Genomic DNA, 21,741 nt, shown 5'->3' with positions numbered 1-21,741 from the left:
AGAGGATTACTAAGAAGGAAATATGCAGAGAAAAAATGAGGTACGAAGGTAAACCGGCAGAAAATATAAGGAGGATAGTAAAAGTTTTTTTAGGTATGTGAAAGGCAAAAAAATGGTTAAGACTAAAATTGGGTCCTTGAAGACAGAAACAGGGGAATATATTACGGGGAACAAAGAAATGGCAGTAGAATTAAATGGGTACTTCAGATCTGTGTTCACTGGGGAAGACACAAGCAATCTCCCTGAGGTAACAGTGGCTGAAGGACCTGAACTGAAGGGAATTTATATTTGCCAGGAATTGGTGTTGGAGAGACTGTTACGTCTGAAGGTTGATAAGTCCATGCTTGACTAATCTTCTGGAATTTTTTGAGGATGTAACTCTGAAGATGGATGAGGGAGATCCAGTAGATGTAGTGTACCTGGACTTTCAAAAAGCTTTTGATAAAGTCCCACATAGGAGGTTAGTGAGCAAAGTTAGGGGGCATGGTATTGGGGGCAAAGTACTAACTTGGATTGAAAGTTGGTTGGCTGATAGGAAACAAAGAGTAGTGATAAACGGCTCCATTTCGGAATGACAAGCAGTGACCAGTGGGGTACCGCAGGGATCAGTACTGGGACCGCAGCTTTTTACAATATATGTTAACGATATAGAAGATAGTATTAGTAATAACATTAGCAAATTTGCTGATGATACTAAGCTGGGTGGCAGGGTGAAATGTGGTGAGGATGTTAGGAGATTACAGGGTGACCTAGACAAGTTAGGTGAGTCGTCAGATGCATGGCAGATGCAGTTTAATGTGGATAAATGTATGGTTATCCACTTTGGTGGCAAGAACAGCAAGGCAGATTGCTACCTAAATGGAATCAATTTAGGTAAAGGGGCAGTACAAAGAGATCTGGGTGTTCTTGTACACCAGTCAATGAAGGTAAGCATGCAGGTACAGCAGGTAGTGAAGAAGGCTAATAGCATGCTGGCCTTCATAACAAGAGGGATTGAGTATAGAAGCAAAGAGGTTCTTCTGCAGCTGTACAGGGCCCTGATCAGACCACACCTGGAGTACTGTGTGCAGTTTTGGTTTCCAAATTTGAAGAAAGACATTCTGGCTTTTGAGAGAGTGCAGCGTCGGTTCACGAGGTCAATTCCTGGAATGGTGGGATTTCCTTACACTGAAAGACTGGAGCGACTGGGCTTGTATACCCTTGAGTTTAGAAGACTGAGAGGGGATATGATTGAGACATATAAGATTATTAAAGGATTGGACACTCTGGAGGCAGGAAACATGTTTCTGCTGATGGGTGAGTGCCGAACCAGAGGACACAGTTTAAAAATACGGGGTAGACCATTTAGGACAGAGATGAGGAGAAACTTCTTCACCCAGAGAGTGGTGGCTGTGTGGAATGCTCTGCCCAGAGGGCAGCGGAGGCCCAGTCTCTGGATTCATTTAAGAAAGAGTTGGATAGAGCTCTCAAGGATTGTGGAATCAAGGGTTATGGAGATAAGGCAGGAACAGGATACTGATTAAGGATGATCAGCCATGATCATATTCAATGGTGGTGCAGGCTCGAAGGGCAGAATGGCCTACTCCTGCACCTATTGTCTATTGTCTATTGTATATAGACCTAGGCTGTAATGCTGTAAGAATGTCAATGATCCTCTCTGCTCTGCCAGGGTAAGTGCTGTACTCTGCTCTGTGATACCTCACTCTCATTTTATGTCTGCACTCTCCCTCCAAGGCTCATGCTCTGACACACTCTGTCTGTTGCATGTAACAGCTTCTTTCAGTTGCTTTTGTTCTCCCCATCCTCCCAAACCATTAATCCGCATACCCTCTTCTCTTGGAACACTTCAATGTTTTTCACCTACATGCACCAGCACCAATAGTCATGTTATGTACTTGTGCCTTACTCGTCCACCCACTTAAAGTTATTCCAGGAGAAGAAAGCCCAAAAGAGGCTAGGAATGCCTAATATCCATGCCCTCACACCTTACAGGGAGAGAATCCTTGCTTTCCTGGGAGCAAACCGAGTCCACTCCTGTGGGGTATTCAGAGATATCCAGGTCCCACAACTGAATGTCCACCACTTGTCATTTCACTGCAAAGCTGATATTAACCAGGGTTCATCATCTTGCATTGGACACCATTTCTAACTTCTAGCTGCAATGCCTTCTGTCTCTTGTCCCTTCCAGGTGCAGTCACCCTTTTACATCTGTGGAGAACTGTATGTCTGCCCCAGAAGACACAGCCTCAATCTTAGAGGAAAACAGTGCTAATGTTGCTGCTCTGATACTTGTTGGTCTTCCAGAGCAAGGAGATGAACTTGACAGAGTGTTGCAGACTGGCACTTTTCAAGGTCCAGGATGATGTGTTGAGATGCAATAAAGCTTGGGGCAGCTACCACCAAGATGCAATGGGGAAAGATCACTTTCTAAGACCTTTCTGCTAAAGTTAATTGGTGGGGGGGATTCCATTGAGTTATCGGACCCCATACCCCCATGCCTCAAATGTTTGTCAACATAGACTTGGATAAACAAGAAACGCCTTGGGTTTGTTTGTTGGATGGAGTCAAACTCCAAGCTTTATTTTATTTCTCCATATGCTAGTGTGCAGAACTGAACTGCTTTAGTGACTATGTATGTATATAAAAATATTTTTGAAAAATAAATTGACTCCTGCTCTGATACTAACACCCTGGTGGAGTTGATGGGCAGACAGAGAGTGGGATTGTAGGCTGGTGAGCACAATGCAGTAACTGTGAGCAGACAGGCGATGGAGAAATACCCTAGGCCACTAGTCCTGGAGTACCGCTGAAGACAAGGCACTTGCTCAGCCTTTAGTAGAAATGGTTTCACACTGAAGGAATCCACTCACATGCGCAAGGCAGATCTAGAGAGGAAAACTGGCATCTGGGACACAATGGTCCTTGTAGTCTAAAAGCTAAACCAATGCAAAAAGTCACCTGATTGTCTGTCTGCATCTATAGGCAGGTTGGCAGCTGACATGGTAAGACAACTACAGTATTCTCAAGACATGCTGAAGAGGTGCACACACTTGTGCATCATTGCCTTAGCCACTGGTCCTCAGGACTGAAGGCATGGTGAAAGGGGGAAGAAAACCTTGACCTTAATCCAGGGTGCCCCATCCTCACTTGGAGGCAAAGCAGTGCCAGGAGGCACTCAGTCAAATATGAAATCACACAGGTCTCTCAACTACTTCCACTAAGAACACTGCAGAGGAGAATGGGACCTCAACGTCTACTCAGCCTGATTTCCATGTCAGGTTTTCCTGACAGCTAGATTGTTGGGCTGATTTGGCAAAATCAGAAACCAAAAATGCAATTTGGGTCAAAAAGCTTAATAAACATTAAACGCCATCAACTTGCAGCTTGCCACTGTCTGGTATGAACCTTGCCACACTGCATGTGTAATGTATATCAGATGAAGTGAGATGATCTCAACATCAAGATGGGCCTCACTGGACTTCTTGCCAAATATTTCCATTTTCCATGTCACACAAACCCCAATAAGATTCTGCACAATATTTTTTATTGTGGCTAGCTGAGGGGGTGGAAAAGAGGGGAGCTGAACAGAACAAAATGCATATTTACTCATACATACTCCTAATGTTTAAGTAACAAGGAGCGCTCAGCATTATTTTGACTGTGGGATTTGGCTCTCATCTTCATGATCCTCAAAACCCACTTAAATTTGCCTTGAATCCTGCATTTATTCACTTGCACCTACAACTAAAATGTTGAATTTCAAAGCAATATGTTTCTGTATACTGAAAGAAAAATAAGTTTGTGTACTATGCTATGACATACTTTTCATCAATATGGAATTGTTTCAGACAAATACAATAATTCCTCTGTGAAGCATGTGATACTTTTGTTCTGCAGCTGGCCTTACAATGTACTCTCAATTTATGATCAATTTACTTCTCGCTCTTGTATTAAGTAACATCAATGTTGATTTTACATTGTTAAGATAATTGAACATAGAAGTTATAAATAACAGTATTAGGCTGTGTCTTAATCAACATTTGGACACATCCCAGGCACCAACTGAGTTTTGCTTTTGTGGTCGAAGATTTTATCTTGATTTGTAATTACATCCTTCTTGTTCAAAATTGTCCAGAAATCTATATGTGACAAGGTCACCTTTATCCTTCTGTCAATGATTTATTACTGTATTTATCTATCACAGAACTAACATAACTAAGATATCATTATCACATGGCTGAACTCAACTCTGTTTCCAGACCAATGGGGTTGAGCATCATTGACGCTAGCACTCATTCAATGATGATGATGAAACAATTTGTTTCCTCTTCGTGAAAAATAAACAACCTTTGTTATTGGACGGAACTACCCAACGTTACAAATCAAGAAAGAAGCATTCCAGCAGCTCAATGTTGCTGTCCAAAGACAAATTCAGAATTTAAAATACATATGGCGGCAAGGGAAACCCTGAAAAATTGAAGAGTAGGTTTATTGTCATGACATGCAGTGCTTTCAAAAAGCCACCAGGGCCATGCAAAGACCAAGGTCAAGTGGACAAGTCCCTCAATTCACAAGACCGTGTTTCTCTTAATCCTCACAATGCTATTCAACAACACTGTAAGGAATACTCCAACAACTCCTGAACTATGAATCCAAAGTCATTGCTGACAATCTCCAAGTTAACCCCCAAAAGATCCTATCGTACAACCCTTGGATGCACCCAATGAGAGAGTAACAGCAAGTAATCAAATAGATGAAAATTAACGAAGTCCACAGCCCTGAAGGTATTTTAGCCATGGTCCTCGAAGATTTTGCTTGCTTTCGACTCAAAGTAATCTTCCTGCAGATCTGGGATGGAAAGGAACAGTGCCTCATAATCACATCCCCTACATACACACACACACGCACACACACACACACTCGTGCTCCGTAAACTGTCAAGGTATTTTCCTCTTGTCCATCGAAGGGGACCATCGAAGGGGACACATTCTTCTGAATTGCCTACTTCCTGCAGCTGAAGGAATCCAATCAGAAACATAGTATGGCTCAGATCTTCCAGAAGAATCTCACACAAGGTCTTATTGTCTAGCAAATTCAATAAAAATGTAGAGAACAATGCCAAGAATACTTCATTATATTAACCTACCTGACCAAAGCATTGGATTCAGCAAACTGAGCAGCTCTGTGGATTGTTCTCCAGAGATTTCAATATCCAAGATATTTTATAAGACTCTTGAATTCCAATTTAATGATACAACCACAACTATACTGAGTGGGAGATCTGAAAAGGATTACTTCAAAATCAACACAAGTTTTGATAGCTCCTGGATTGTTTAGAATCTGCCTGATTGTGGTTATTCCCCTCAGGAATGTCAACTCCCCTCTGGTATCAGTCTTAAATACTGCCTAAATGCAAATCTGTTTAACGTCAGTCACCTCAATGCCAGAACAAAATGAGCTTCTGCATGTATATATGACCTACTGTATGCTGGTGACTACTGCGTCATTTTCCAGTCTGAACAGATTTGCAAGTCACACTAGTTCTCTTTAATTTTTCATACAAGAGACTGTGCATGTTTTTGAATGTTTCCAGAACAAAATGCAAATATGGGGTCAGTCAACTTCCCTTGTATGTTAAAGTACAGGCTTTTGGAGTATGTTGAGCACATCCTAGACATTTGCAGTGGCTTTCCCAAAAAGGCCACTGTTGAGAAGGAAATCCAACAGTGGAAACTCAGTTCAGCCTTGTCCAAATTACAGCAAGGAGAGTGTCATCAAGAATCTCCATAAATCAACAAAAGCTGTGCTTTCCAGAGTAGTTGTCATCAATTCATTTCTATATTGCAGTGAGATCTGGACTGTAGGTAAGATGCGTAAGATCACTGAAGAAATTTCACCGCAATCCCTTTGCAGCATTCTCTGAATTCAATGGGTAGACCATCAAATAACATTAGTTTGTGCCAGAAACCAGATAGATATATGTAAGTATTCAGGCAAAACCCCTACAAAATCAATTACATTGGAGAGGACACTGTGCCCGATGGCTGAACAGCACAACCCCTCAGCAGATTCTGTTTGCTCAACTTAAACGGCCAACATTCAAAGCAAAAAACATGCTAAAAGTCAAACTCAACCTCTCCTTAAAGCACAACAGCATTAAAATTAATAACTTGGAGAAGATTGCAACTAATCACAAAATCACAACAATGTGTCCACCAAGCTGCATCATGCTTTTCAACCCCAAAGTGTTAATGATGAGTCAAAACAGCAGCAGAAACAGAAATAAGAGGGCATATATCCTGAACTCTGATTTCAACTAGCTTATGGGACATTCTGTTCAAACTATCCATCAATCTAGTAGGCAGAAATCCATCTGTTCACGCACACAATGACATGCACCAGAAACCTGAAACCCTATTGAATTGAGGGATAATCAATGATGGTTGCTCATTGTTGCAATTAATACGTATTTTACTCATGTATGTTGTATGCATTATATTTATAGACAATATATAAATACACTGTAACTATTAGCCATGTGAAAATACATTTGCAATATTTTTATAACTGAACTTAGTTAGTCTTGTGAGTCTTTAAGGCTGATGTTCATTGCAATGCTAAATAATGCTGCACTGTTGGAGGTGCCATCATTAGATGAGTCATTAAATCTACTGCCTTTCATGATTTCCCATTTTGCAACTAATGAAGCATGGAGTCACTATTTTCATGAGGGAAACATAGCAGCAAATTTGAATACATTAAGTTCCAAAAAGCCAATAATGGACAACAACTAAAGAATTTGTTTTTCTAATTCATACTGAGGTATAGATCCTTTGTTCTTCTTGAAGTAGTGTTATGAGAACTTGTACATCCACCTGAGACAGCAGACAGAAGCTCAGTTTAACATCATACCCAAAAGATGGCATGACATTTTGTCAATATTTCAACAGTATTAGCCAAGAGTTTTGTGCTTGGAGTGAAACTTGAACCCACAATTTCTGATTCAAAGAGGAATATGCTGCCAATTAGAACCACACAGTGTGGAAACAGGCCATTCAACCCAGCAAGTGCACATTCACCCTTGGAAGAGTAAGCCACCCAGACTCATTCCCCTAACCTACACATCCCTGAACACTATGGGCAATTTGGAAGGCCAATTCACCTAACCTGCACACCTTTGAATTGTGGCAGGAAACCAGAGCACCCCCACGTAGACATGGGGTGAATGCGCAAACTCCACACAGACAGTCACCCAAGGCTGGAATCAAACCTGGGTGCCTGGTGCTATGAAGCAGCAGTGCTAACCACTGAGCCACCATGCCACCCAAGTTAAGCCACAACTAACACTATCATCGACTTTTAGTGATACTGGTTGGTTGTAAAGTACTAAACTGTTCTTTAAATATATTTGCAATGTTCAAACAGGAAACTGTACCCTATTATTGCAGAATATTGCAGAAAGAAGCAATTCTATAGCATATGATCTTTGCCAAAGATGTCCACTTTTGCAAAGAATAACAATAAAGTGATCAGGACAATTCTAAAATGTAAGATGAGAAAATGAAAATATTGTAAAAGATGGAAGTATGAAATAATAAAATTGTTTGCAAAAAAACAAGCATTTACATACGTTTTTCTTTGTTGGGTTCTATCAACAATTACTGAAGAGCAAATCAGTAAAAATGTATGAAAGCATTTTTAAGAATGAAATGCAGTTAGAACCTATTTCTGTCCTTCAATGTGTATTGAAGCTACAAATCAGGGACAGTTAAAGATAGTGGGGAACATTCTGGAAATCCTAAAGTTATTAATTTTAATGCTGTTGTGCTTTAAAGAGAGGTTGAGTTTGACTTTTAGCATGTTGGATCATACTCAACCAATCTGCACGTAAAAAAACTCAAAACAGAAAGTCTTCTCTCAGATATGCTTTTGTAATTGGGCAACACTTACTGTGTCAAATTCTTAATGTAGAACAATTATACTTGCTCCATGCATGAAACTTTCATGCACAGGGTTCCACTCTCTGCAAAAATAGGCAGGAGTATGTTGAAGCCTTTTTTTTATTGCTTGGATATTTGGGAACAATTCTCTTTTGTGTTCTCCATTGCAAAGCCTCAGATAATCAGAGTAAACCTGAAATCAGCATGTGTATCTCCTTTAGTGTAGATGGTTGTAAAATTTAAGTTTAAAATTTGATATTCTTGCATTTGTTCTGATGTGTGCAAAAGAAAAACCTTCAGCAACTTGTCTTGTTATTTTTCAGGAAAATTCAAGCCCTGTATCACTAAGTGACTCGATCTGCTTTTGTCTTTCATGCCATAACATACTCTGCTTTGCCTGTTCTTTGTGCAAAGTGTCACATTTTAAATCAATTATGGGAGATGAAATCATTTTTTTAGCAAAAGGACTACTACATATTATTGAGAAATAATGGAACTTTGGATTAACAAAAACAACTCTCTTTCCAAAATTCTCTGTCATCAAGCTGTGGTTCAGAAACATTTTGTTTGCCAATGTTGCAACCAATACATCATGTTACAATTTGGAACTCTCTTACTATTTGTGCTTGCATAACATGTTTTACAATTGCCTTTGTTTAGACAAGTTTGATGAAAAACATATGGTATACAAACAAAATTACAAGGAAGCCAATTTTTTTTCACAAAGGGCATGCTGAACTTCATTTCACTTTTCACGTTATTGGAAATAATTATGACCCTAGACTTCCTATTGGGCAACAATCATATTTGGAAAATAATCCTTACTGCATCCTTTGACACACATATCCTTGAAACTGTTCAAATGTTTGTTTATTCAAAATAAAATGGAATGAATATACTTGAGAAAAGCCTTGAGAAATAACAACTAACAAAAAAAAAGCATTTTTAAACAAATCTGTTATTTTAATTAAACAATGTTGTTCTTCTAAATATGTGTGACATTTCTACATGACAGATCAATTTTGCCAGAGAAACCATACATGCTATGTTCTTGACCTACAACTGAACCAGAGGTTGATCTGAATAGCATTGTCATTGCATTCTGGCTTATAGAATGCATCGTGGGTTCTCATTTTATTTCCATTGCAGCAAAATATACACTCTATTAACTATAGCTAGGATTGTAAACTGTGATCAGATTTATTGAACATTAAATAGATAAATGAACATCGTTAAATACAAACAGCTAGATTTACAGTAATTACAGACTGAACTACTCTCCTTGGAATTTTGAAAACAACAAAGATACTTCTCCTGGGCTATCTATCAATATAAAACAGAAGTGGAAATCCACATTTTCTGATTAATCCATGGATCTCCTGAGGAGATTATCTCTAAGAGAATGAACTGCAAGAGTAAATGTAAAAAAGAGAAAATATGAGGAAAACAAAACTGAGTAATTGACCAAGAAAGGTAAAGAGAGATTAAGAGAAAAAGAGTGGGAAATGAAGATAAATTTCAGATGGAGAGATAGAGAGAAAAAGGGACAAAAAGGTGAAAAAGAAAAAGAAAAAAAAGACAAGGAAAGTTTGAGTGTTAAGAGAGGCAAAGAGAAAAAATAAGGGAAGACAATGAAAAACAGAGAAAGAAAGTGAAGAAGACTGATTAATTTTTTAAAAAGTCAAAGAAAAATGCATTATAAAGCAACCTTCACTACTTTGCTATTTTCCAAAGTGTTTGGAAAGTCAATTAGTGCAACTTCAGCTGTTATGGTTCAAAACCCTCAAATGAAATATTGAATAAAGAGACATTCAGATGAATCAGAATTATGTTTGCCTACCCAAAAACAATTAACAATTAAACATATGTGTGAGAGGAGGCCACAAAATCAGACCCTGCCAGATTGGTGCGAAGTAGCACTGAGTCAGTACAGTATCAGTTGTACTGTGAAATATCCAATAACACTGCAAGAGAGTCAATGACCTTCTCCCACTGCCAGGGTGAGTGCCAACATCTTTTCTTTGTCACCTCCCAATCACTCACTCTACTGCTGTACACAAATCCTACTGCTGCCTTACAGCAGTAGGAATCTGGGTTCAATTCCAACCACAGATGACTGTCTGTGTGGAGTTTACACATTTTCCCCGTGTCTGTGTGGATTTCCTCCAGGTGCTCTAGTCTCCTCCCACAATACAAAGATGTGCAGGTTAGGTGAATTGGCCATGCTAAGTTGCTCATAGTTTTCAGGGATGTGTAAGTTAGGTGCATTAGTTAGGGTAAATAGGGAATAATAGGGTAGGGGAATGGGTCTGGGTCGTTACTCTCCGGGAGGTCGGTGTGGAATTGTTTGGGCCGAAGGGCCTGTTTCCACACTTTAGGGATTCCATGATTCTCCCCACCCAATCCACTCCATGCTATCTCTGCATTCCAACATTCTGCTTTCAACCTCTACAGTTAAATTCACCAGATTTCCTAAGCAGACAATTTCCCCTTGATATTTAGTGACCAGGTCTAAGGAATGATTGTGGCCTAAGCTGTTGAGTGACTTTTACCAAACATCTCTGAACGATGAGTGACTGGACTTTTGCCTGATATCAGTACAGCTCTCTGACTCTTTACCTGTGATTACCTAGATTGTTTGCAGTGGAACTACAGGCTAACTTTAGTCCACTCCTGATACTGTAGGGGTCTGAACTCCTTGACCATGACTACCATAAGAAGCACCCTTTTCCAAATCATGCCTGTCTATATGGATAAGGTGTCCTCTCATTAATAATTCAATGGAATGCTCAACAATGTAGCATTGATTGATATGCAGTAACGTATTGTAAGAGGTTTGGAGATGTGCCTCATGGTGCGGTGAGTTGGTCTCCAATGTCAATGTCTGTTAATGTGGGATACAGAGGAACCTCGATTATCCAAACGACATGGTTGGGGAGTATTTGTTCTGATAGTCGAATGTTCAAATAATTGAATGCCAGATAACACAATTTAGCCAAGTACCATGACCTTGTGATCTAGTCCAGATAATCCGAAGTTCTGTTAATCGAATGCCGGATAATCGAGATTCCTCTGTATATGTGATTGCTACCAATGACCAATACTCTTTGGAATATTGGTGCTAGGTGTCCAAGTGGAGGTCTGCAGCAGCAAGAGATAAGCTGGAGTCACTAGAGTACCTGTTCTGACTTTCACATGAATCGCTTCTCAGTGTCTGGTTTCTGTCTAATGAGTGGGAGAAGAGGAATCTGAATATCAATGAGGCGAGATTAGGAAGTAAAAAGGATGGCAATGAGTGACAACCCATGCAAATAGGCCTTTCACTGCTCACTGTGGTAAGGGCCTCATCTCACTGTCCAACAATTGATTGGAAACTGGGACATTTTGAGCTTGATGTGAGGAAGGTTCTTACTGCACACCTCACTCAATTTTCCCAAATTTCACACTATTTTTCATATTCCTGATATAGTCATGACTGAGTGTTTAAATTCAGCTCTAACTCCAATTATAAATTTGCTGATAATGCCATAGTGTAGTGGGTCGGATCTTAGACAACGTCAAAAAAAAGTGCAGGAAAGAAATAGACAGCTGATCTTTCGCTGACTTAAAAACAAATCACAGTAGGTCAAGCAGCATCCATGGAGAAAGAACAAGCTAACATTTTGAGTCCAGATGACTCTTCATCAGAGCTTTTTCTGCACCTTCTCCGTAGCTTAAAACCTTATTCTGTATTCTGTCCTATTACCCTGATGTATTTATGCCAGGTTTGATTGACTAGATAGCATGCAAAACAATACTTTTCACTGTATCTTGGCATATGAGACAATATTAATTCAATTCAAATCAAAATGACTCATGTTATTCAGGGGCTGGGAAGATTCTGCCTAATATATTACATTTACAAAGTTAAAAAGTAGCACAAATAAAATTCAACTTTCAATAAAGAAATCAGTTTGCTGTGATAATCGTAATTTGGGACAGTGCAGTTTTTAATTAATTCTGCATAATATTGAACCTGCAACTTTGCAATTCAAACTTTTGGGATGGATTATTCACAGTCATACAAATAAAAATACTTTGGATGTTATGAAACTAAACGCTAAATATAAAGAAAGCAACACAGTAAGCTGAACAAATCTATGTTAAAAAATAATCATTTTAGAACTGGAAATGATTTATCTGATTGAACTGTGGACAATTGATTTTTCAGGATCAAACAGTTGGCTTATTTTGTCTGAAATGTGATACTTGAATGTTTGCTGTATCTCAGAACCAAGAACGGAATGTGTTCTGATCAATTCCTCTTTGCTGGACCACATTGTTGTTTGCAGATTGTGAATAAGGTACTAATTCACAGTGACATATACAAAACCACATTGTCATCAGCAGGAAAGAGTGTTGATTTGTTACACATTCAACAAATCTTAATCCATTTGACAGCCTGTTTGTTACATGGAGCAACAGCCTCATTTCAATTTCTTAACCTTGGTAAATCAACAACCCAGGCATCCAGCCCTATACTGGAGGCTGGGGGGAGAAAAATCTATAATTTGGCACAATATCTCTGTGCTGAGGATGCCAATATTGGCAGCTGTCTCCCATTGTTCAACAGATGGTGACGTGAATAAATACAGCTGGACCCAAGCAACTGTGAGAAGTAGGGAGAAGCCGTGTGCCTCCATACGGAAAATGTAAAGCAGAACAATGCGGAATCTTTTAGAGCAGAGACGAAAGTAAATTATTCTACCTGCTTCAAAGTAATTAGAAATGCTGAAAGTGAAGTTTAAAGATTTTTTAGATTCCCTACAGTGTGGAAGCAAGCCCTTTGGCCCAACAAGTCCACACCGATCCTCCAAAGAGCAACCCACCCAGAGCCATTCCCCTACACTGACCCCTGACTAATGCACTATGGACAATTTAGCAGAGTCAGTTCACCTAACCTGCACATCTTTAAATTGTGGGAGGAAATCTGAGCACCCAGACACAGGGAGAATATGCAAACTCCACACAGACAGTTGCCCGAGGCAGGGATCAACCCAGGACATGGCACTGTGAGGCAGCAGGGCTAACCACTGAGCCACCAGGCCAACCTGCATTAAACTCAGGGAAGATATCTTTGTCAGCTCAATGCAGTATTCCCCAACATAGTATGGTCTTTTCTTAGCATCATCCCTTTAACAATGCTATTTTAGCTCAGTTCCCAAAAATGACTGTATTTCCTTGTCCTCCTTTTCAGTTTTGCTTATGGAAAGCTTTACCGGTGACACAGTTAAATGGATTAAACAGATCATTTCACACTTCATTAAGGAAACTACTCAATGGAGGGGCTGCTATCGATCAGTTTCTTTCAATCATCTTCATTGAATGAATAACTGCTACATCTACTAATGATTTCACTGCATTAGATTAAAAAGAGGATTTTGCATCCAGTTTAAGCCTCCTATTTTGCACGCTTACAGTGATTCAGTCAACTATTGATCAACAACATTTGGATTTCAATGAGTTAATCTTTTAGGTCATTCAGTTCAACAATATCTCAGCGCAATCAGTAGTCTGCTCTTCTACATTTGTTTCCATAGATGAATTCCCTTGATGAAATTTCCTGGGTCTGGGACCCGTATTAAATGGAGCCAAGCAAAGAGGAAGAAACAAATAGAAGGAAAGGAAGATAAACTTGTATGTAGAGGTAGCTAATATCCAAACATCAGAAAGATCTTACTTCATGTACAATTAACTACTGACTATTATATCCCACTGTCTATTATCATCAGGACAAAAAGGAGTGGCATGGTGGCTCAGTGGTTAGCACTGTTGCCTCACAGCGCCAGGAACCTGGGTTTGATTCAACACTAGTGCGACTGACTATGTGGAATTTGCACATGCTCCCTGTGTCTGCATGGGCTTCCGCCAGATGCTCTGGTTTCCTCCATCTGTCCAAGGATGTTAGGTTCGATGGATTAGCCATAGGATTACGGAGATGGGGTCAGTCTGGGAGGGTTTTCTTCGGAGGGCCGGTGTGAAATTGATGAGCTGAATGGCCTGCTTCCATGCGGGTGGGATTCTTTGATATATCATAACACTTTTGCACATTAGCCAGTGTCTCACAAACAGAATGGCCAATTAACAGGAAATCAAAACAGCAACTGTTGAAAATATTCAATAGGTCAGGCAGCAACTGGAGAGAGAAACAAAAAAGAATCATTTCACCAGTTTCTCTATTGTTTTTGTGGCCTTGGTTGAAGGAAGAGTTTTTGACCAGGATGCTGAGTTATTTCTGCTTCACTTCCCTTGGGATTCTTTTGCTAGTTCTAAATTGCAATCATAAATAATCCGATCACATTGTTTTCAGTGTAATATTTCCATGACTGTTTCTGGCATCTGTCGTCTTGGAAACTGCAAGGAAATATTATGCATGAATACTTCCTTGTTTGTTTGTGTTGCATTGTTTTATTAAGCAGTGCAAACTTCATTACCAATACAAATATTTCTACAAGACTGTCTGGCAAGCGAGTATATGTTTAACACTTGGATATTGCATCTAAAGCTATGCAACATTGAATGTTGTCATGATATATCTTATCTCTATCTTACTGCCACGAGGGCTACAAAACTATATTGCACCTACAATTTTCCAATTTTTTTTTCCTTTTTCCATAAAAGTCTATTTACATTTTAGTCCAGTTACACAAAATATAACATATCTATGATTGCAATTCCTCGAAAGTTTCCCCCAAATTTCTACCTTTCATCTGCATTTGAGATTAAGCACTTTAAAGTAGTTGAATGCCAGAGCAGAGTTAGAGTGAGTATGAGGTAACAGGGAGAAGATGTTGACACTTACCCTTGAACTGCACACAGCGTCATTGATCTACTTCTTGCATTCCTCTGCACTGAGGCCATCACACTGACCCCAGTGGCAACACCAGACCAGGCTGACAAGGTCTGGGACTGGAATCTCCTCTGGCAGTCCTAAGGACAGAGGTGGTCCTCCTCCCCACCAAACCATCCACAAGGAAATTCATGTCGTTGTCAGCAAATTCCTGGCAGCATCTCCAGGAAAATTCTTTCCAAATTGCAACAGTGAAAAGCAGTTCCTGGCTTGTGACAATTGACCAACTGCACAGTGGCGGTTTAAATATGATGCAATCAGCTGGAATCCTGGATGTTCCTGGTGGCGTCCAATATTTACACCACTAACGAGCATGACATTGTGCGACAGCAGAGCCATAGAGGCATGGTGCACAAATAATGAGGTTAAGCAGTAGAGAATTGCATGTGAAATCTCAGTCGAGCTCACAGAGAGAAACCTCCATGAAAACTCTTGAAATTGACACTTGACCATCTTTCATTAAATATATTATGAATAAACATTCTTTGTGATATCACAAAGAACATTGACCAAGCCTTCCATTGTTCTCTTTCAGCACATCTGTCATGTTCAGAGTTTTTCCAATATTCACTGGTCAAGTTTGGTTTTCAGCACAAATGATACCTTGTACATGCATCATGTGTACAATGTTCATGTCCACTGCTGCAGAATATTCTGATGCAGTCAAGTCTTGACTGCTTGGTGTGATCAAATCCTAATAGTGGATGTTTTTATGGACTTTACAGGGTCCGGGACATTGACCTAATTTGTTTTTTTTTCTTGAATACATTCCAAAGAGCAAGCAGTGATGGCAGCTTGCTTTTGTCCCTATTTTTGCTGTATATATTTAGGAAGATATCAAGGATGACCACAAGACCTGAACATGTGCAGTGGAAGGTAAAAGGCTTCAGGAAGAAAAGAAATGATAAGCCTTTAGTCACTATTTTTCTTCACGAGTCACTTTTACAGCAACAAATTATCCAAACAGCTTCATCAAATTAAGGACAAAAGAAAATTGCAAACTAGGAGAAAGTGAGGACTGCAGATGCTGGAGATCAGAGATTTCTCCAGCTTCCTCATTTCCCCTCCCCCCACCTTTTCTCAGTCCCAACCCTCGGACTCAGCGCCGCCTTCTTGACCTGCAATCTTCTTCCCGACCTCTCCACCCCCAACCCCTCTCCGGCCTATCACCCTCACCTTAACCTCCTTCCACCTATCACATTCCTAATGCCCCTCCCCCAAGTCCATCCTCCCTACCTTTTATCTTAGCCTACTTGGCACACCCTCCTCATTCCTGAAGAAGGGCTTATGCCTGAAATATCGATTCTCCTGCTCCTTTGATGCTGCCTGACCTGCTGCACTTTTCCAGCAACACATTTTTCAAAATTGCAAACTACCCAATCAAGGAAAATGTAAATGCATAATCAAAAGTCTTCATAGTCAACTTGCCTTTCTCCTGCTACAAACTGGAAATTGAGGCTTTTAAGATGAAAAATACAAAAGAAACATTAAAAACATGAATTAGAAGCAGCTCCTGAGCTTCCTATACCATTCAATAAGATCATGAATGATGTCTGGTGCCTCAAATTTCACAGTCCCATCTACCACCAATAAACTTTGATGATTTCCATCAGCCATAAAGTAAACAGGCAGAAGAGAAATTTCAAAGTCTCTCCTGCACTTTATGGCATTTTGTGATAATATGACTTCTTAACAAATCTAATATAAACTAAAACCTTATTTTAAATTCACTTAAAATTTTAAAAATGCAAATTCCATGTTTTGTGAACTTGAAAATCATCGGCCCACAATTTTGTGGACAAAATAACAGCACATTTCTTTGTGCACAATATCCAGCAATTTGTGACGAGGAAGTGATAACCTGTAAGTTATGAACCATCACAAGTTACTGTTTGATTCCTGCTTCTCTACAGTTAGCCTTGCAAAACTCTGTGGGCACTATAAAACTCCTTGATTGTAAGAAATTGTCACATTTTTCACCATAAATATGACTTAACTGTTCTTGAAGAAGTTAAAGCTGGCACTTCATGACTGAAGGAATGATTTAATCACTGGATTTCCGCTCCTGTAATGACACTCCTCACTCCATCTGGTTTATATTTGGGTCCAGAATCCACAGCAATGTTGTAACAGCCCTGTGATGGCCTACTGAGACATGTAGTTGTATCAAAACTCACTAAGTCTTCTAGATTGCAGAACTTCAATAAGGTGACTGACCGTCACTTTCTCAAGGGCAGTTTGGGGAGGAAAATACTTGCTGATCTTGAGAACAACATGCACATCCTATAAATCCAAAGATACAAAGATATAAAGAATAGTACGGGTAGGCAACCCTTTATCCGAAATCCTGAAATCTTAAAAGCTCCAAAGTCCGAAGGTTTTTTTGTGAAGTTTTTTTCTCATTAACAAGGCTGTTTGGCGTGCAAACAGTTAACCCAAGTCGACACCCACTCAATGTGTATCACTCAGATGTGACGTGGGAGGGGGAGCGGGGGCAAGGGGCATAGCCCAGCACTGGCAGGCCTCAATTCTGTCTCCAAGGCCCATTTTACTCATCTGCTCCTCCAGTCAGACATTTTAAAATTCCACCATCACACTGTCACATTCTGAAATTCAAAAAATTCCCAATTCCAAAAACCAGCTGGTCCCGAGCACTTCAAATAAAGGATTGTGCACCTGCACAACACTGCAAACAGGCTCTTTGGCCCACCAAGACTGTCCCCATTGAAACTTCAATCACCTGGCCTTAATGTACATACAGTGAAACATTTCAAACTTCAATGTTTCAGAAAGAGAAAAATTGAAACTGTAGTGTCTCTCTCCTCCAGGTGACAAATTGTCCCCACAATTTTTTTTCTTTTAACATTACCTTTTCTTTTTATCACTAATGCTGTTTTACAAATCTAATTCACCTTTTAGTGGTTCATGCTATTGCTTCCTTATGTAAATTGGATGTTGATTCCAAGGCTCCATTGCTAAAGTTATCACACTTCCCAAATCAAATGCAGTATTCCAACACCTTGGTGAGCTGACAAAAAAAAATTGAACTGGCAGAGCTTCCATACACCACATGGCGAAAGTGAGGACTGCAAATGCTGGAGATCAGAGTCAAGAGTGTGGTGCTGGAAAAGCACAGCTGGTCAGGCAATATCTGGATGGAGCAGGAGAGTTGAAGTTTCGGGCAAAAGCCCTTCATCACCTACACCTCATGACCTGCCATGGTTCAAGAGGCAGATTACCACTATCTTCTCAGAAGCAACAAATGCATCCTAAGAACGAAAAAAAAGGAGCACACTCCAGCAAAATTTGGTGCATTCTCAGGAAAAGTTCGCATATGGAATTGGGGTTCCAGTTATTCCCTGCTCACTCAAGTTGGAGGATAATGAGATGAAAACGCACTCCAGAGTCAATTAGATGCAACATCATTCACAGTTTTTGATTTGAAATCAGAGACAAAAACTTATTTTTTTGTCATTAATCAACTCCCATCATGGTAGCTGATGAAATTTAAATTATTATTTCTTTAAAAATCTGGAATTGAAAGCCAGAATTAGTAATTGTACTATGAAACATCCATTGATTGTCATAAAACTGTATCTGGTTGACTAATGTCTTTTAGGAAAAGCAACCTGTCACTCTTACCTGGTCTGGCTGGCATGTAACTCCAGAACCACAATGATGTGGTTGAACCTTAACTGCCCTTGAAATGAAACTCAATGGCATTTAGGGATGCTCAAAAAATGTCAATGACACACACATTTCCATCAAATAATTTTACAAGTCAGCTATAAGTCACCATGGCGTCACTCACAGTCTGCTTAGAATTAGTTGGGTTCTCCTTCAGCCATGCGGTAAGCACTGGGGTAGTAGAGCAAAGGTGTGCTGGGACAGGTAAAGACACATGGGAGCTGGGTGCTAAGGGAATGCTTGAGAGCAGAATGCAGGAGAAATATCACTTCTTAATCAGTAGCCACCATTTGCATTTGCTATGGTGGCTGAAATGTAGCTAGTGTAGCAGAGCACTATGTAGAGAGAGTGTTATGGCTCCTGCCAAAATATTGAGTTTTGACTTGTCTGATGTGTTGCCCTTGGTCATTCACCAGCTGCAAGTTAAAAGTGTGGTATCTTTGTTAGTACTGAGGTTTGGGCAGATTGACATGTGGTAAGTGATGTGTTGGCAGTCAGAGCAGCCCTTCACGATGAGGAATCTTGCAATCAAATGATACTGTAAGATGGTTGTGTTTGTTTGTGCCTGGCAAGGAAGAGTTACACTCTCAGTGAATAGAGAACCTCAGTGAGATCTCTTCAACAACAATGGTCAGCAAATGATTGCAAATATTTCAAGTTCCAAACTGAGTAGAGCCAGAAGCACAAAATTTCATCACCCCTGTCACATTCTCAACAGGCAATGCTGTTCTTGTCCTGCCTTATAGCCTTGGAAGATGGTAGATTTCAGTGAGATCGCATACAGAACACTGGTTAGACATCAGCTGGAGTATTGTACTCAGTTCTATGTACCATATTTTAGGAAGTAAATGCATTGGCCACAGTGCTCATGGGGATTTACAAGAATATTTCCAGGGATGAGACCCTTTAATAATAAGGATAGATTGGAGAAGTTAGGACTGTTTATTTGGAAAAGAGAAGATTAAAGGAGATTTTCCAAATCATACAGGGTCTGGACAGAATATATAGGGATGAGCATAATCCAATCAATAAAAGATGAAGAATAAGAGGACACAGATTAAGAGCAATTTGCAAAAGATGTAAATGCAAAGCAAAAAATTACTTGTCATGCAATGAGTGATTTGGGTTAAGAATGCACAACTGAGAAACCTGATGAAGACAGCTTAAATTGAGGCAAAGGGTGTTAAGTGATTATTTCAATTGAGAAAATGTGCCGAGTGAGCAGGAGATTGACATAAATCAAAATGTCAGTGAGCTGGAGCAGACACAATAGACCAAATAAAATGTTCTGCACCATCCCAATTGTATGCTACTGAAACACAAATGTCTCATGTATTGTTCCTTACTGACCTTCATGTAAGAGAAATGACCCCATATACCCTGTGTATGTATGGCCTCCTACTGGGAGCAATTCTCCTGTACATCTGTGTTCCAGCAATTTTTCTTTGTTTATGTAACCTCTGTTTATTTTCACTGTCATTCTGTATTCTAAGGGCAATAGCTACTCGTGCACCCATGACAGGGAAAAGGTGAATTAAGCAGAATCTTTGAAGTCAGGATAAACCTCTCAAGGACTTCAGCAATTTGAAACACTATAGAAAACATCATAAAATCATAACAATAGCCTGAAAAAACTCAACCAGCAAATAAAATGCATGTAGTTGATTGTCCATCTAAATACCTTCAGCAAATAATGGCAAAGTTGTCCTTTGTTTTCTTCTTATTCCTTCATGGAATATGGATATCTCTTGCCAGGCCAGCACTAATTTCCATCCCTCTTTACCCTCGAGCAGTTGGAGGTGAACTGCCTTCTTAAATAAATACATTCCATTTGGTGTATACAGACCCACAAAGCAGCGTCTAACCATTGCGCCTTGACGTTCAGTAGCATTACCATTGCTGAATCCCTCACTATCAATAACATGTGGGGGTTTACCATTGACCACCAAATGAAATGGGCCTACCATATAAATGCTTTGATTCCAACAGCAGATCAAAGGCTAGGGAAGGAGGTCCACAATTTTGACCAGAAACTGATAATTCAGCAATATATTCCCAAGTCGGGACGCCGAGTGAAATGCAAGGGGAATAGAACTTGCAGGTCATAGTATTTCTTGGTATTTGTGGTGGTAGTCATGGCTTTGGAATGTGCTGTCTCATGCTGAATGAATATTTAGCTGTGTGGATACCACCTGGAGAGTTAAACTCCAACATAGCATGGCTGATGCAAAATTAATGCTGCATGCTGTTTGAAGCCATGATCTGCTTTTCCAGCTTGCCTTCAGCACACAGTCCCTGCAGCCGTTTCAATGACCTCACAAATATGTGCAGCTTGTATAATTTACACCATCAGTGTGTCAACCCAATAATTGGGTGTTTCCCACACACGGTTCACAATGACATTTAAGAATAAAGCTTGGAAACATCACACGGCTGTCTTGCAATTGAAGAAGAAAAATAAATCCTTTTGAATAAAATGATATGAATACAAGGGTCATGACAGGACAATACTTAGAAGTTAAATCCTAAATAAACTGCTTTAATAATGTGCCTTAGCTCCAATCGTTTGATTGTTCCTTGCATCAACATCAACTCATTTTTTAAAAAAAAAATTCTCATCTTAATCTTTGACTGCAATTATCAACTTGTGACAAACTGAGGAAAATTATGAGGAAAATTAAGGTAAACAATAGTTACGTCCACTAGAAGGTGGTAAGTGTCTACAGTATGGGGAGAAAGTGAGGTCTGCAGATGCTGGAGATAAGAGCTGAAAATGTGTTGCTGGAAAAGCGCAGCAGGTCAGGCAGCATCCAGGGAACAGGAGAATCGACGTTTCGGGCATAAGCCCTTCTTCAGGAATGAGGAAAGTTTGTCCAGCAGGCTAAGATAAAAGGTAGGGAGGAGTGAGCATAAGCCCTTCTTCAGGAATGAGGAAAGTTTGTCCAGCAGGCTAAGATAAAAGGTAGGGAGGAGTGACTTGGGGGAGGGGCGTCTGAAATGTGATAGGTGGAAAGAGGTCAAGGGGAGGGTGATAGGTCAGACTGGGGTGGGGGCAGAGAGGTCAGGAAGAAGATTGCAGGTTAGGAAGGCAGTGCTGAGTTCGATGGATTTGACTGAGACAAGGTGGGGGGAGGGAGAATGAGGAAACTGGTGAAATCCGAGTTCATCCCTTGTGGTTGGACGGTTCCTAGGTGGAAGATAAGGCGCTCTTCCTCCAACCGTCGT

Source organism: Chiloscyllium plagiosum, chromosome 6 (genome assembly GCF_004010195.1).
Source record: "Chiloscyllium plagiosum isolate BGI_BamShark_2017 chromosome 6, ASM401019v2, whole genome shotgun sequence".
In the NCBI taxonomy this organism is placed as follows: domain Eukaryota; kingdom Metazoa; phylum Chordata; class Chondrichthyes; order Orectolobiformes; family Hemiscylliidae; genus Chiloscyllium; species Chiloscyllium plagiosum.
Note: the sequence above shows the minus strand (reverse complement) of the source record.